The sequence below is a fragment of the Anolis carolinensis genome, chromosome 1 (genome assembly GCF_035594765.1).
Source record: "Anolis carolinensis isolate JA03-04 chromosome 1, rAnoCar3.1.pri, whole genome shotgun sequence".
Lineage (NCBI taxonomy): Eukaryota > Metazoa > Chordata > Lepidosauria > Squamata > Dactyloidae > Anolis > Anolis carolinensis.
The window spans coordinates 303,725,691-303,739,318 of NC_085841.1; the positions used below are offsets into that span (position 1 = coordinate 303,725,691).

The window sequence follows — 13,628 nt, forward strand, 5'->3', positions numbered from 1 at the left end:
AAGATTGAATGGTGGCTTCAAGCTTTTCTTCAGTGTAGAAGATCCAGACTAGGAGCCCATGCCTCAATAACAATCTTGGAAATAGAGACTGAGGCAAACAGTAGTGTCAAGAGATGATGCTTGGATGACAAAATCAATATTAACAAATGAATGATATCCTCTTTCACGTTCTTGGATAGCTCTGATAGAAACCAATAGTCTTCTAACAACAATATGCAACTTTCTCTTGAGATTGGTTTCTCTACCACACCTCATAAAATTTTATGGGGAGGGGAAGTGCAGGAAATGGCAGGGCAGCTAGCTTAACACCTTTCTGGATAAATTGGTGAAAACTCTATTAAAAAGAATATTAGCAAGCATCTAGAATAATGTCTAGCATTAAAATAAACATTCTGGCTTACAAAGTTTGTAGACTTTTGAGGGTGTTAGTATGCGGATGGAATGTATGTGTATACATGCTTTCCACTCATCTGTCAAATTATGGTGACATCATGAATTTCATAGGATTTTTTTTGGGCAAGGAATACTCAGGGTTTTCTTTTTTTGTCTGTTTCTCAATTCCCCTAAGGTATGAGATCCTGTTTGATGTTTGAAGCCAAGCAGGGCCATCCCTGGTTAGTACTTGGATGGGAGACCACCAAGGCATACCAGGAGCTGTACATTACCTTTCAGAGGAAGGATGGTATGTGCCCAGTAAACATTATATACTGCATGTTTATTTTTGACAAATCCTCTCACTAAAGGCTTCTGAGTACAAATTCTTATATAGATCTTTAAAACTGCAACCAAGTTGACCACTTTTCCTGTCCACCAAAATTCTTGAGTTGGGAGCATAGTAAGTATAGTACATTCTTGAGTTGGGAGTATAGTAACTGCTTTGGGAGACAGTGATTGGGCATTCGGATAACGTGGCCAGTCCAGTGGAGTTGATGGTGAATTAGCATTGCTTCAATGCTGGTGGTCTTTGCTTTTTCCAGCATGATGATATTTGTCTGCCTGTCTTCCCAAGAGATTTGCAGGATTTTTTGGAGGTAACACTGATGGAATCGTTCCAGGAGTTGAGTGTGATGTCTGTAGACCATCCACATTTCGCAGGCACATAACAGGGCTGGGAGGACAATCTATATATATAAAAATGTAACATGCATTTTTCCCATGGAGTAAACAACAAAACCACTGAACCAAATCACACCAAATTTGGCCACAAAAGACATAGTCATCCAATCTATGTCCTCCAAATTAGAGGAAGAGGAAAAGCTGTTTCCCCCCCTAAATGCCAGTTAGAAGGGTATGCCCTGCCCACTTCGTCTCCTAGCAATCCACTCAGCAACAATGGAGCTCAGATTATTTAAATTGAACTGGATTATATGGCAGTGTAGACTCAAGGCCCTTCCACACACCTATATAACCCAGAATGCCAAGGCAGGATAATCCACAGTATCTGCTTTGAACTGGATTATCTGGAGTCCACACTGCCATATAATCCAGTTCAGTGTGGATTTTATACAGCCGTGTAGAAGGGGCCTCATATAATCCAGTTCTAAGCAGATAATATAAGATTATAAATATAATATATAATAATTACTGTGGTATAATAATACAGAACAATAAAATCTCTAAAATCAGGACAGTAAATAAAGAGCAACACTATGAAAACAGGGAAATTCCAGAAAGGAAACAACCAGGGCCAGCTAACACCTCCCAACAAAGGATTCCCCCAGGCAGGAAGCAGGTAAGCTTTGAAGCTGCAAGACCATTAAATGCTAATCAAGGTGGCTAATTGCAGCATTCATACTTGCTGCAATGAGACTATTCATTACTATTCAACCTGGCCAACCAGGAATTCCACAAGGTAGAAAGCGGCCAGGCTTGCAAGCAGCAAGGCTATTCAGTGCTGTTCAACCTGGCCAACCAAAATTTCCCCTAGATAGAAAACCCTCAGGTTTTGAAGCCACGAGGCTACTCGGTCCCATTCAACCTGCCCAAGGAAGGATGCCCCTATATAGAAAGCGGTCAGGCTTTGAAGCAGCGAGGCTATTCAGTGCAACTCAAATTGCCCAAAAAACCATTCCCCTAGAATACAAGTACCCAGCCTTCCAAGCAGCAAGCCTATTCCATTGTATTCCAGCTCACTAAACAAGGATTCACATAAGAAGAAAACAGCCAGGCTTTGAGGCTGCAAGGCTATTCCACCTGGCCAACAAATGATTCTCATAAGCCACAGCAATGCGTGGCCAGGCACAGCTAGTAGCTTTATAAACAAGCACCTTGGTGTCCCTACAGATGTCCCGATCCTCCAACACTTTCTGCTTCATTCGGAAGAATGTTGTGCTCGCATCTTACCTGATGATAAGAGCTGTTCGGAAATGGAATATATTGCCTCATAACGTGGCGGAGTCCCCTTCTCTGGAGGTTTTTAAGCAGAGGCTTGAGGGCCATCTAGTAGGAGTGTTTTGATTCTATGTTCCTGCAGGGCAAGGGGTTGGACTGGATGGCCCTTATGGTCTCTTCCAAATCTAATATTTTGTGATTCTTTGTCAGGTCTTGTGCCCATCCTGAGCTGAAAACAGATAACAGCTAATGGGAAGTTCTCAGCATGGAAGGATGAAAATAATGTATTTGGGGTACTAAGCAAAAGTCATTTGCAAAGTAAATGCGAAATGTGGTTTAGAGTTTGGAAGCGTAAAGTGATTGATAAGGCAAGGGAAAATAATTAAAAGAAAAGTTAAAATATACATTGTTGAAGTCTGAGCTTAGTGCAGTTGCCCAGGAGAGAGAATTTGTGACCACGGATCGTTCAATTCATCAACTTAGTGTGCAGCAGATATGAGAATTCCACATGGGGGAGCTTTAGGAAAAGATCTAATCTTGAGGAAATGGCTCCCACACAGGAATTAGATCAATTTGTGGAGCATAACAGTGTCAATGGTTGCTAGTGATGCCTCTTCTACATGACTGCCAGGACTATTCCTCTGTAGTCCAGCTGCAGGGGACTGCCAAAGCAGGAGGAATCTATTGACCTCATGTTCTATTTCTGGGGTTTTAATTGGCAACAGTGGAAATAGGATGTTGGACTGGTCTATGCCTTTGGTCTGATCCAGCAAGACTTCCTCCCAGCATGACACAGTGATATGTCTCTGGTGACCCAGAAGTGACTGGATGTTACTTCCAGTTTTGATTTCAGATAGGAGTTGTGAGGTAGAATGATTGTAACTGTTATATTTTAGGGACAGTCTGGAAGAGTTTGGAATGATTTTCCATCCCATTCTCCTCCGACTTTTTTTTTTTAATTTAGAAGGTCTTTTAATTTCCAAGGTCTTTGGGATCCACTAGTTTGAAGTTGCATCTATCCTCTAAGGTACAATTTGTTCATCTGGTGTGAAAATGACAGACTTCTACCAGGAAGTAGCAGGAAGGACCACAGAAGGAAATAGGATGTTTCATGTAAAGAAGAAATAAAACGAAGAGTAATGTACAGAGGTGAATGATCACAAAAGCTGGAAAAAACCACCCACCCCTTAACAGTTTTATTAGAGATTTACATGCCACAGTTCAGGGAGCCTTTCCAAACCAATATAATGAGATTGGAGGGTTGGGCATGCTTTGTGTTCTCGCAATAGGAGGTTACTCTGGTAGCATTTCCTATTATTAAAAACATATTTATACCCAATCTTTTCTCCACAAAAAAAGTTAATTATCAAAGCTTACATGGAAACTGGAATCAGGAGGTTTAGCTATTATTATTCATGGCTTTGAGGGATCAAATTGTAGTAAAATGAGAGGGGACAAGATGTGAAAAGACAAGCAGAATCAGAGGAAATAGTAATGTAATAGTATACATGGTATAAGGATAATAAGAATGGCTAGCTCATTGACAGTGGGCCAGGAGAGGTAGGTGTGCAGGTATCTATGCCATTGTACTTAGGACAGGGTTGGGGAAAGTCCAACTGATTGGACACATGTGATCTCGGGCTGTTTTCTTTGTGTCATCTGAAGGTCCCTACTCCAAGAATTATAGAATCAGAGAATAATAGTGTTGGAAGGGACCACATGGATCATCTTCAAGTCCAACCCCCTGCCATGCAGGAAAAGCACTCCCCAAACTCCCAGAACAATTTTCAACCCCACAACGGTAAAATAAAACCACTCAAAGCTGCCCCAAAACACAACTCCTTTGCTTCCCCAGTCAAAAGCCCAACATAGCATCGTTGAGATAGAACAAATGACAAGGGTCATCTAGTCCAATCCCCTGCCATCCAGGAATACACAATTAGAATATGCCTGAGAGATAACCATCCAATCACTGTTTAACAACATCTAATAAAGGGGAGTCTCTCTCTAGCACAGGCATGGGCAGACTTGGGCTCTCCAGGCATTTTGGACTTCAACTCCCACATTCCTAACAGCCTCAGGACCCTTCCTTTTCCCCCTCAGCCACTTAAGCTTTGTTTTATTTGCCCATGCCTGCTCTAGCATCTCCTAAGGCAGTCTATTCCATTGCTAAATTCTTATAATAAATGAGTTATTTCCAACGTTTTAAGTAGAATAGCCTTCCTTGTAATTTGAATCTTCATAAGAGCAGGAAACAAGCTTGCTCCATCTTCTACATGACATCCCTTCAAATATTTAGTGATGGCTATCAAATGACCAAGCTAAAGATATTCAGCTCCTTACGTTGTTCTTCATCACTTGAAAGCAAAACCCAAAGTGGCCTCATTTCACTTTTGGTTTCATTGTGGCATCACAAAATGACCTCTGTTAATGGTGAAATAAACGCTCCCCCCAACACAATGCAGCTGTCCACCTCTTGCTTAGGAGATACTTGCTTTGGTGGAGGAGAATATCATATGCTGCTCTCTTAGTTAAACCTGCTTGAACTGCTACTTTCATTGCTACCTTCACTAATGTGAAATATTTCCCTTCATGTCCCATAATCGCAAGTTATTCAAGTCTGAGGAGAGGCTTCTTCATTCTATAGCAGGCATGGGCAAATTTCACCCCTCCAGGTGTTTTGGGCTTCAACTCCCACAATTCCTAAAAGCCTATCAGCTGTTAGGAATTATGGGAATTGAAGTCCAAAACACCTGGAGGGCCGAAGTTTGCTCATGCCCGTGTTTCCATACCATGGCTTTTTCCAGTTGCAACCACTTTTGGCCTGATAAATTTATATGAGGTATATAAAATAGGTATATAATAGGTATATAAAAAGGATATATATATAGGTATATAAAATAGGTATTTGGCAGCAAATATGGAAAACACAAGAATGGCCATCAGATTGGAAAAAATCTATTTATATCCCCATACCAAAAAAGGGAAACATTAAAGAATGCTCAAACTTTCATACACTGGCACTTATTTCCCAAGCCAGTAAAGTAATGCTCAAGATCCTGCAAGGCAGACTCCAGCAATACATGGAGAGAGAGTTGCCAGATGTACAAGCTGGGTTCAGAAAAGGCAGAGGAACCAGAGACCAAATTGCCAATATCTGCTGGATAATGGAGGAAGGCAGGGAGATTCAGGAAAACATCTATTTGTGTTTTATTGACTATTCTAAAGCCTTTGGCTGTGTGGATCATAATAAATTGTACCAAGTTCTTGGTGGTATGGGGATACCAAGTCACCTTGTCTGTCTCCTGAGGAATCTGCATTAAGACCAAGTAGCCACAGTAAGAACAGACCAAGGAACAACAGACTGGTTCAAGATTCAAGGAGATTCAAGGAGTACGGCAGGGCTGTATACTTTCACCCTACCTATTCAACTTGTATGCAGAACACATTATGCAACGTGCGGGGTTTGATGAATCCAAGGCTGGAGTTCAAATTGCTGGAAGAAACATTAACAACCTTAGATATGCCTTAGATGATACCACTCTGATGGCTGAAAGTGAGGAAGAGCTGAGGAGCCTTATCACCAAGGTGAAAGAAGAAAGTGCAAAAGCTGTGTTGCAGTTAAATATCAAAACAAAGCAAAACATCATAATGGCAACCAGACTGAGAGATAACTGGCAAATAGAGGAAGCAAACATGGAGACTTTGTATTTCTAGGTGCGAAGATTACTGCAGACGCAGACTGCAGCCAAGAAATCAGAAAATGTTTACTTCTTGGGAGAAGACCAATGGCCAACCTTGATAAAATAGTGAAAAGCAGAGACATCACACTGTCAACGAAGGTCTGCATAGTTCAAGCAATGGTATTCCCTGTAGTAACTTATGGTTGAGAGAGCTGGACCATAAGGAAGGCTGAGCGAAGGAAGATAGACGCATTTGAACTTTGGTGCTGGAGGAAAATTCGAAGAGTACCTTGGACCGCTAGAAGATTCAACCAGTTCAACCAGGAAATAATGCCCAACTGCTCACTGGAGGGAAGGATATTAGAGGCAAAGATGAAGTACTTTGGCCACATCATGAGAAGACAGGAAAGCTTGGAGAAGATAATGATGCTGGAGAAAATGGAAGGAAAAAGGAAGAGGGGCCGATCAAGGGCAAGATGGATGGATGGATGGATGGTGTCCTTGAAGTGACTGGCTTGACCTTGAAGGAGCTGGGGGTGGCAACGGCCGACAGGGAGCTCTGGCGTGGGCTGCTCCATGAGGTCACGAAGATTTGGCGGCCCATGGACACAGTGGGCTAAGTGAGGCAAGGGTCCTGGTGCCTCTCCAAACGACAACTCCCAGGATCACACAATATTGAGCCACTACAGTTATCAGTGGTGTCAAACTGCATTGATTCTGCAGTGTGGATGCACCCTGAGCAAAGCAGCAGGTGTCCTGGCAATGGGCCTATCAGGGATGCGGGATGATGCTGCTGCCCCCCTCCCCAAATGACTGCCTGAGGGTGCGCATGCGTAGTTCTTGTTTATGGGTTGTCATGCCGGCCACGCTGCCAGGATGTAGAAATCGGGGAAGGCGAGTGGGGTGGAGTTGGGGAAAGTTCAGGCATGTGACTCCAAGGCTGCTGTTGCTCGCGTTACATCACTGTCACTCACTCGCCTGAGCCATCCCCGCACTTTCTCCTCCTCTCCTCTCCCCTTCCCAAGACCAGAAGTAAACACTGAGCAGGAGCGGTAAGCGCTGCCCTGGATCCCTTTCCCCCCTTCCCGCAGCTTTGCCAAAGAGCCCGCGCCGTCTACACCGAACGAGACGAAGCGGGTTTGCTGCCTGTCGGACCGAATCGCCCCTCCCCTCCCAGCTTTCCGCGGGTAACTACTTTCTGTCCTTTGTTGGAAACGAGCGTCTGCTATCTTCTTGCCTTCAGTGTCTCGCACTGCATCTACACTGTACAATTAATTCAGTTTGATATCGCTTTGACTGCCATGGAATCTTGGGAGTTTGGTTTCGCAAGGTGTTGAGGCTTCACTGTCAAAGAGTGCTGGAACCTCATTAAATTGCAACTCTCCAGATTGCATAGCATTCAGCCATGGCAGTTAAAGTGGGGCCAAACTGCGTTAATTGCACCGTGTAGTGGCAACCCGGGAGAACATCGAGGTAAACCCCACCTGCTGGCACTGAGGGTGATGCACACGTGTGAATGAGGAAGGGGGGAGGAGCCCGTTCGTGGCCCTTGATTGGTGCATCTTCTATATTGAAGAATGAATGGAGTCTGACACCACTTGAACTGCCAAGTCAATGCTATGGAATCCCTGGAAACTGTGGTTTGGTGAGACACCAGACTCCGGTAGACATGACTAAACTACAGCTCCTGGGATTCCATAGCCTTGAGCCATGGCAGTTAAAGGGGTGTCACTTTGCATTAATTCTACAGTGTAAAATGCACTCTGTGCTGATGATGTTCTTTATATGTAACTAGCTTGGGGACCCGGCGATGCCCGGGTTATTTGAAAAAGGCATGATTTGTTTTTGAATGTTATGTATTCTGTTTGGAGTGGGTGGACTACAATTCCCAGAATCCTCCCCAAACCCTGCCAGTATTCAAAGTTGGCCATTTTGGGTCTGTGTACCAAGTGTGGTCCAGATCCGTCGTTGGCTGGGTTCAGTGCTCTTTGGATGTGGGTGAACTACAACTCCCAGAATCAAGGCCCATTCCCACAAATCCCTGCAGTATGTTCAGTTAGTCATGCGGCTTCTCTGTGTGAAGTTTGGTCCCGGTCTATTGTTGGTGTGGGCCAGTGTCTCTGGATGCAGGTGAACTACAACTCCCTTTTCCCCAAACTTGTCCAATATGTTCTATTGGTTATGGGGGCTCTGTGTGCCAAGTTTCGTCCTGTTCCATCATTGGTGGGGTTCGAAGTGCTCATTCATTGCAGGTAAACTATAAATCCCAGTACCTACTACTCCTAAATGTCCAGGCCAATTCCCCTCAAAGCCCACCAGAATTCAAATCTGGGCATATCAGGTATGCATGGCAAGTTTGGTCCAGAGCCATCATTTTTGGGTTCATAGTGTTCTGGGTGTAGGTGAACTCCAACTCCTCTAAATTCCCCAGTAGGAGAATTTGATGCAGGGTGAACTACAACTTCCACCATGTGGAGTCAGTTCCCCAAACTCCTGCTCTGCTGTGTTTGTTCTGCAGACAGATTTGAAAGGGAAGGGCAGTAGGCGAGGTCATGCAAATTTCACACAATGGAGAAACCTGGGATGCCGGCCTGTGGTGGAGAAAAATCCAAAATCTAGGATGAAATGGTCCCCAAATGTAAAGCATGCCTTGGGTGGTGGGCCGTAGTGTTTGGGAAGGACCTTGGCAGGGGTTGGGATACATGTTCATGGAGCTCGCTGTAACTGCAATGTCAGTGGAAAAGTGTGACTTGGTGGCTCCTCAGCACTGGGAACTATAGTCCATTTGTGGGGGCCAGAGTCTGTCTGTGTGAGCAGACACCTGTGCCACACACACACATATGGGTTTTCACTTTTATTATGAATATAGCTATGAATATAGATATAGATATAGATAAGATATATAGATATAGATATATAGATAGATAGATATAGATAGATATAGATAGACATAGATAAGATAGATAAGATATAGATAGACAGATGGATATAGATAGATATAGATAGCAAAATTATGGTTGGAGATATATGAGGGTTATCCAGAAAGTACATTATGTTTTGGAATTAAAAATGAACAAAGTATAGGAGAAAACATTTACCATACGCAGTTGAAAGCCACACCCAAATACCACATCTCATGTAGTCACCATTCAAATCTAGACACTTACTATAGCGATGAAGGAGCTTTGCAACTCCTTCCCCACTAAATTCTGCCGCTTGCTTCCTCAACCACTTGTTTCCAACAACGGGGGCATGGCTGGTAACACAGCGTTTTGGTGATGCTGCGCAGCTGCGGAAAGGGGTGACCGGCTGGTTGAGGACAAGTGGCAGAATTTAGTGGGGAAAATTAGAAACATCCGAGGTAAATTTCAGGCAAAAATGGGCATCATCAAAAACAAAGATGGCAAGGACCTAACAGCCCCCCCCCCCCAAACCAATCACTGAAAAATAAAAGCGTTGGATAAGCGAAAATGTTAGATAATAAGGAGGGATTAAGGAAAAGCCTATTAAACATCAAATTACATTATGATTTTACAAATTAAGCACCAAAACATCATGTTTTACAACAAATCAACAGAAAAAGCAGTTCAATACATGGTAAGTAGGAATTACTATATTTGCGAATTTAGCACCAAACATTGTATTGGCATATAGGGCAGTGTTGACTCAGATAACCCAGTTCAAAGCAGATATTGTGGGTTATTCTGCTTTGATATTCTGGGTTATATGGCTGTGTGGAAGAGCACTGAGGGTCTTTAGGAATCATAGGAATTAAAAGGCCACCGAAGGGGAATCTGTCCCCTGGTATTTAAAAAACCCCAAAATCAGGACAGTAAATAAAGAACAACACTCTGAAAACAGGGGAAATCCAGACAGGAAACAATCAGGGCCAGCTAACACCTCTCAACCAAGAATGCCCCCAGGGAGGAAGCAGCCAGGCTTTGAATCTGCAAGGCCATTAAATGCTAATCAAGCTGGCCAACTGCAACATTCACACTAGCCTCAAACAGACAAGAGCTCTTTCTCCCACCCTGGACTTTCCACAGATATATATAAACCCAACTTACCTAGCTTCCAACAAACCTCACAACCTCTGAGGATGCCTGCCATAGGTGTGGGTTAACCGTCAGGAGAGAAAGCTCCTGGAACATGGCCAGGCAGCCCAGAGACCTGGCCTCGAGGGTGAAGGCCAGAGTGCAGAGGCAGGCCAGGCCAGGCCGCGGAAGGAGAGAAATGTCACACCTGGGCGGAGGGCGCTGTGGCCCAGGCCTTCCTCTCCTTCCGCTGCTTTGTCCCCGCCGCTTCCGCCTATTCCGCCTCCTCCTCCTGCTCCTCTCAGCGGCAATGACTTCTGTGGAGGGGGAGGAGGTCGGAGGGCGCAAAGAAGGGGGAGCCAGGGAGGGGGAGGGAGGCAAGCTGCACCCTTCTGACTCATGGCGCCTTCAGCAACCGTGTAGTTTGCCTAACGGTTGAACCGCCCCTGCCTGGATGTCTTTCAGGAAAATCATCTTCTGCGCTTCATTCTGTGACCAAATCTCTCCCCTGTGATGAAAATATTGGTTAGCTGTTGTCGTTCCGGCCTCGCTGTCATCAACAGCAAGAGTAAAAGTGCACTTAGAATTATGGCAGAAGAAATTAATATTTAAGCCAAGAAGTTTAATATCGAAGTTAGAAAGATAGTAGATATTGCAATAGTGGGGAGTCACTATGAAGATGCTACTAGGGTTTAGTTCTTGTCTCTAAAAGGCTTTGATGGTTTAAAGAGGCATTAGAAAAATCCATGAAATGTCCATATTTACAGGGGTAGCTTGTGGAGCTACCCCTGTAGCATGGAGCCAGGCAAAGGCAACCTGAATGATCCAGTTGTCGGGTTAATGTAACTTCCTTAAAGTAACTGCAAAAGTGTAGGACATGCATAATTTAGCTTGAAGTTTTTACTGACTATAACTTTGGCTCCAGAAAATAATTTCATGGTTTTAATAGGAGGGCCAACAAAACTAAGAAACAATGGTGTCATGGGGAAGAGCTGTGACAATCTGATGAAACCCAGACGGCTTTATGAAGATCCAACATTTGGTCTTGGGGCTTGAACTTCCTCACCAGTGACCTGTGGTCTCATTTGTGGCTATGCTTTTATTCTAATGTAAAAAAACAACAACCCCAAGATAAAAAATTTTGCTGCTTGGAAATGTTTGTTTCCTACCAAAGTCAGTAGGACCCATTTCTCCTGGACTGGACACCCATGTATTCCTTGTATACCGGCTATTTTCAGAATTGATTCTGGTTTTCCCCTTAGATACATGATTCTGGTATTGCCATTAAGGGTCAGAGAACCCCTTGTGGTCTTCCAATTCATCAACATTCATATATCCAGCTTGGCGTTCAATAATCTGAAGGGGAAAATCATTCCCCGCAAAAAGCTACCTCTTTTTCCAGCATCTATACTCACTTATGTTTCTTAAGACTGTGGGTTCTTATTTGGAAACAACGAAGAAGTCAGTGGTTGTCTCTATAGCTCTTCTCGTCCATTCCCATGTGGTAATGTCCAAGGCAAGACAATAAAGCAGACAAAACAGCAATAATAGTCAGTGATTACAACATGAAGGACAGGTCTAAATAGTCAGCTTGACCCAACAAAGACTGAAAGTGACATGGGGTTGACTTCCAATCCACATCTCCTAAGTTCTTCCTTGACTTCTTAAAGGATGAAGATTCTTTGACAATTATCTCTTTAGTCTGCAGGTCACTAGTTTCTCTCTCTAAGGTTTTCTATGTACTGCTGGGTGGGTGTGGGAAATGCATCGTTCCTTTGGTGCTGGGGAAGGGGTTTCTGTGGTTTCTAGTTCTGGATCTATCAGCTTCTGTCCACCAGCTTCAATTTTAGCAACAAAAACTGGGAAAAGTTAATTTTAGACTAAAACCCATACCCTAGCTAGTGGGTTCTTAAGTATAACTTCCCAAATCCTGCAACCAGCACCTCATCCTGCTGTTTGGGGAATTGTGGCAAAAATCGGACAAAAAGTACCTTCGTGAAGTTTTCCTGAGCAGATTTCTCACCACCAGATTTAGACTCTGGCCCTTTCTACAGTACTGTATAATCCAGATTATCAAAGCAGATAATCTGGATTTTATATGGCAGTGTAGAAGGGGCCTCAGTGTCAGGCAGCAGCATGGCAAACTTTTGAATTGTCTACTTGGGGGAAAAAAGCTTGTACTCACCTTGTATTTGGTGATGGCATAACACATTTTAATAACCTTATACCTGGTGATAGCATAACACTCATTCAGTTCTTTTTCGTCTCATGGAGTTAAATATGAGTGAAGATGATCAGCCTTTTATTCTGAACTTTTTCAGAAAACCCGGGTTATTTTATTTGTCCTTGAGGTCCAAATTGACTTCAGTGTTGAGCTGAGGGCTGGGGTTTTGGGTGGGTGGCGCAGGTAGATGGGAAATACCTTGATCCGTCCTGCCATGAAATGCTACTCATTTCTCTTTTGCTGGTATGCAATTGCCGTTATTTTTTAAAGATGAGATTGCGAATAATTACATATCTATATTAGTGCACCAACATTTACTGTAAGTACCGTCTGCATTGCATAATAGAATGGTGAATGCCATATTGAGGCATATGTGTAAAATGTGGACATATGTATACTGTATTTGTATACATGAGGGGGAGAAAAAAGCCTGGAGTGGCTATGGACAGGTGACCGAAAATAATGCAAAGTATAGCACATGTGATCACTTTTAATAGGGATGTGTGCGATGTTAGCAAAGCTACTATAGACAAGAAAATGTGAGTTGAAGCATATTTTTTCCTGTGTAGACAACGTCTTTGCCTCAACTGGTTTGTCCTCTTCCTTTGGCTCTGAGTTTGTGGCCAGGGTTGTGACATCAGTTCAGTGATGGGAAAAGCTACTGTTGACGTTCTTTTAGGCAATGCTTAAAGGTCACATACTTTAGTCAGGTAAGGCAACTCCATTAGGACTTGTAGCTTAAACGGTCAAAGTGGGTGGCTTTATTAAAGGCTTATGCAAACACAGCAGAACTCAGTTCCAGGAGGATAAAATTCAAGGCCCTTGCTCTTCCATAGAAACATTTTTCTTACATTTACTGTAATTATCTAATCAGAAGTAGGAATATGGAGGAAAGGATTTCTAGAGAGTGAAAGAACATTTCATAATTTGTGCAGGTCAGGGTGCTGCAGCTGTGCGTAGCTAGGAAGATAATAAGAAGGAGAGGCCTCTTTCCAAGAAAGGCCAAGGAATGATTGTGTTTGTTTTTCTTGTTTAATTGCACAAATCTATTTTATACTACATTACCTGATACAGCTGATTTCTGGTAGACCCTCGGGATAGTGCTGGTATCCTATACACAGTTATCTGGGAGTAAACACTATTAGGTACGGTGGTTGTTAAACCCAACTAGTATACATTAGTTGAGCCAATTAAACTTTCAAAAATTCTCATTTTTTCAACTTTCAGTGGAAATGTGGTTCAGTGTATTTCTTCTAGTGGGATAAACAGGTGGATTTAGGCCAACAGGATTTACTTCATAGGGAACATGTATATGACTGCACAGAGCACATACCACAAGGCTCCTTTTGTGTGTGT

The 13,628-nt window shown here is 43.3% G+C and overlaps 1 protein-coding gene across 2 annotated transcripts in view; it reads left to right on the top strand.

Moving 5' to 3' along the window:
* Window positions 1-6,916: 6,916 nt before the first annotated feature.
* Window positions 6,917-13,628, top strand: part of nr1h3 (nuclear receptor subfamily 1 group H member 3) — a 57,265-nt gene continuing 50,553 nt past the window's right edge. Inside the window, exon 1 of one of the 2 annotated variants that reach the window (XM_008105037.3) lies at window positions 6,917-7,066. The gene's annotated coding sequence lies outside the window, so the exon portion shown is untranslated. Of the gene's footprint in view, window positions 7,202-13,628 lie in introns of both variants that reach the window. The other variant, XM_062967987.1, reaches the window with a different exon arrangement.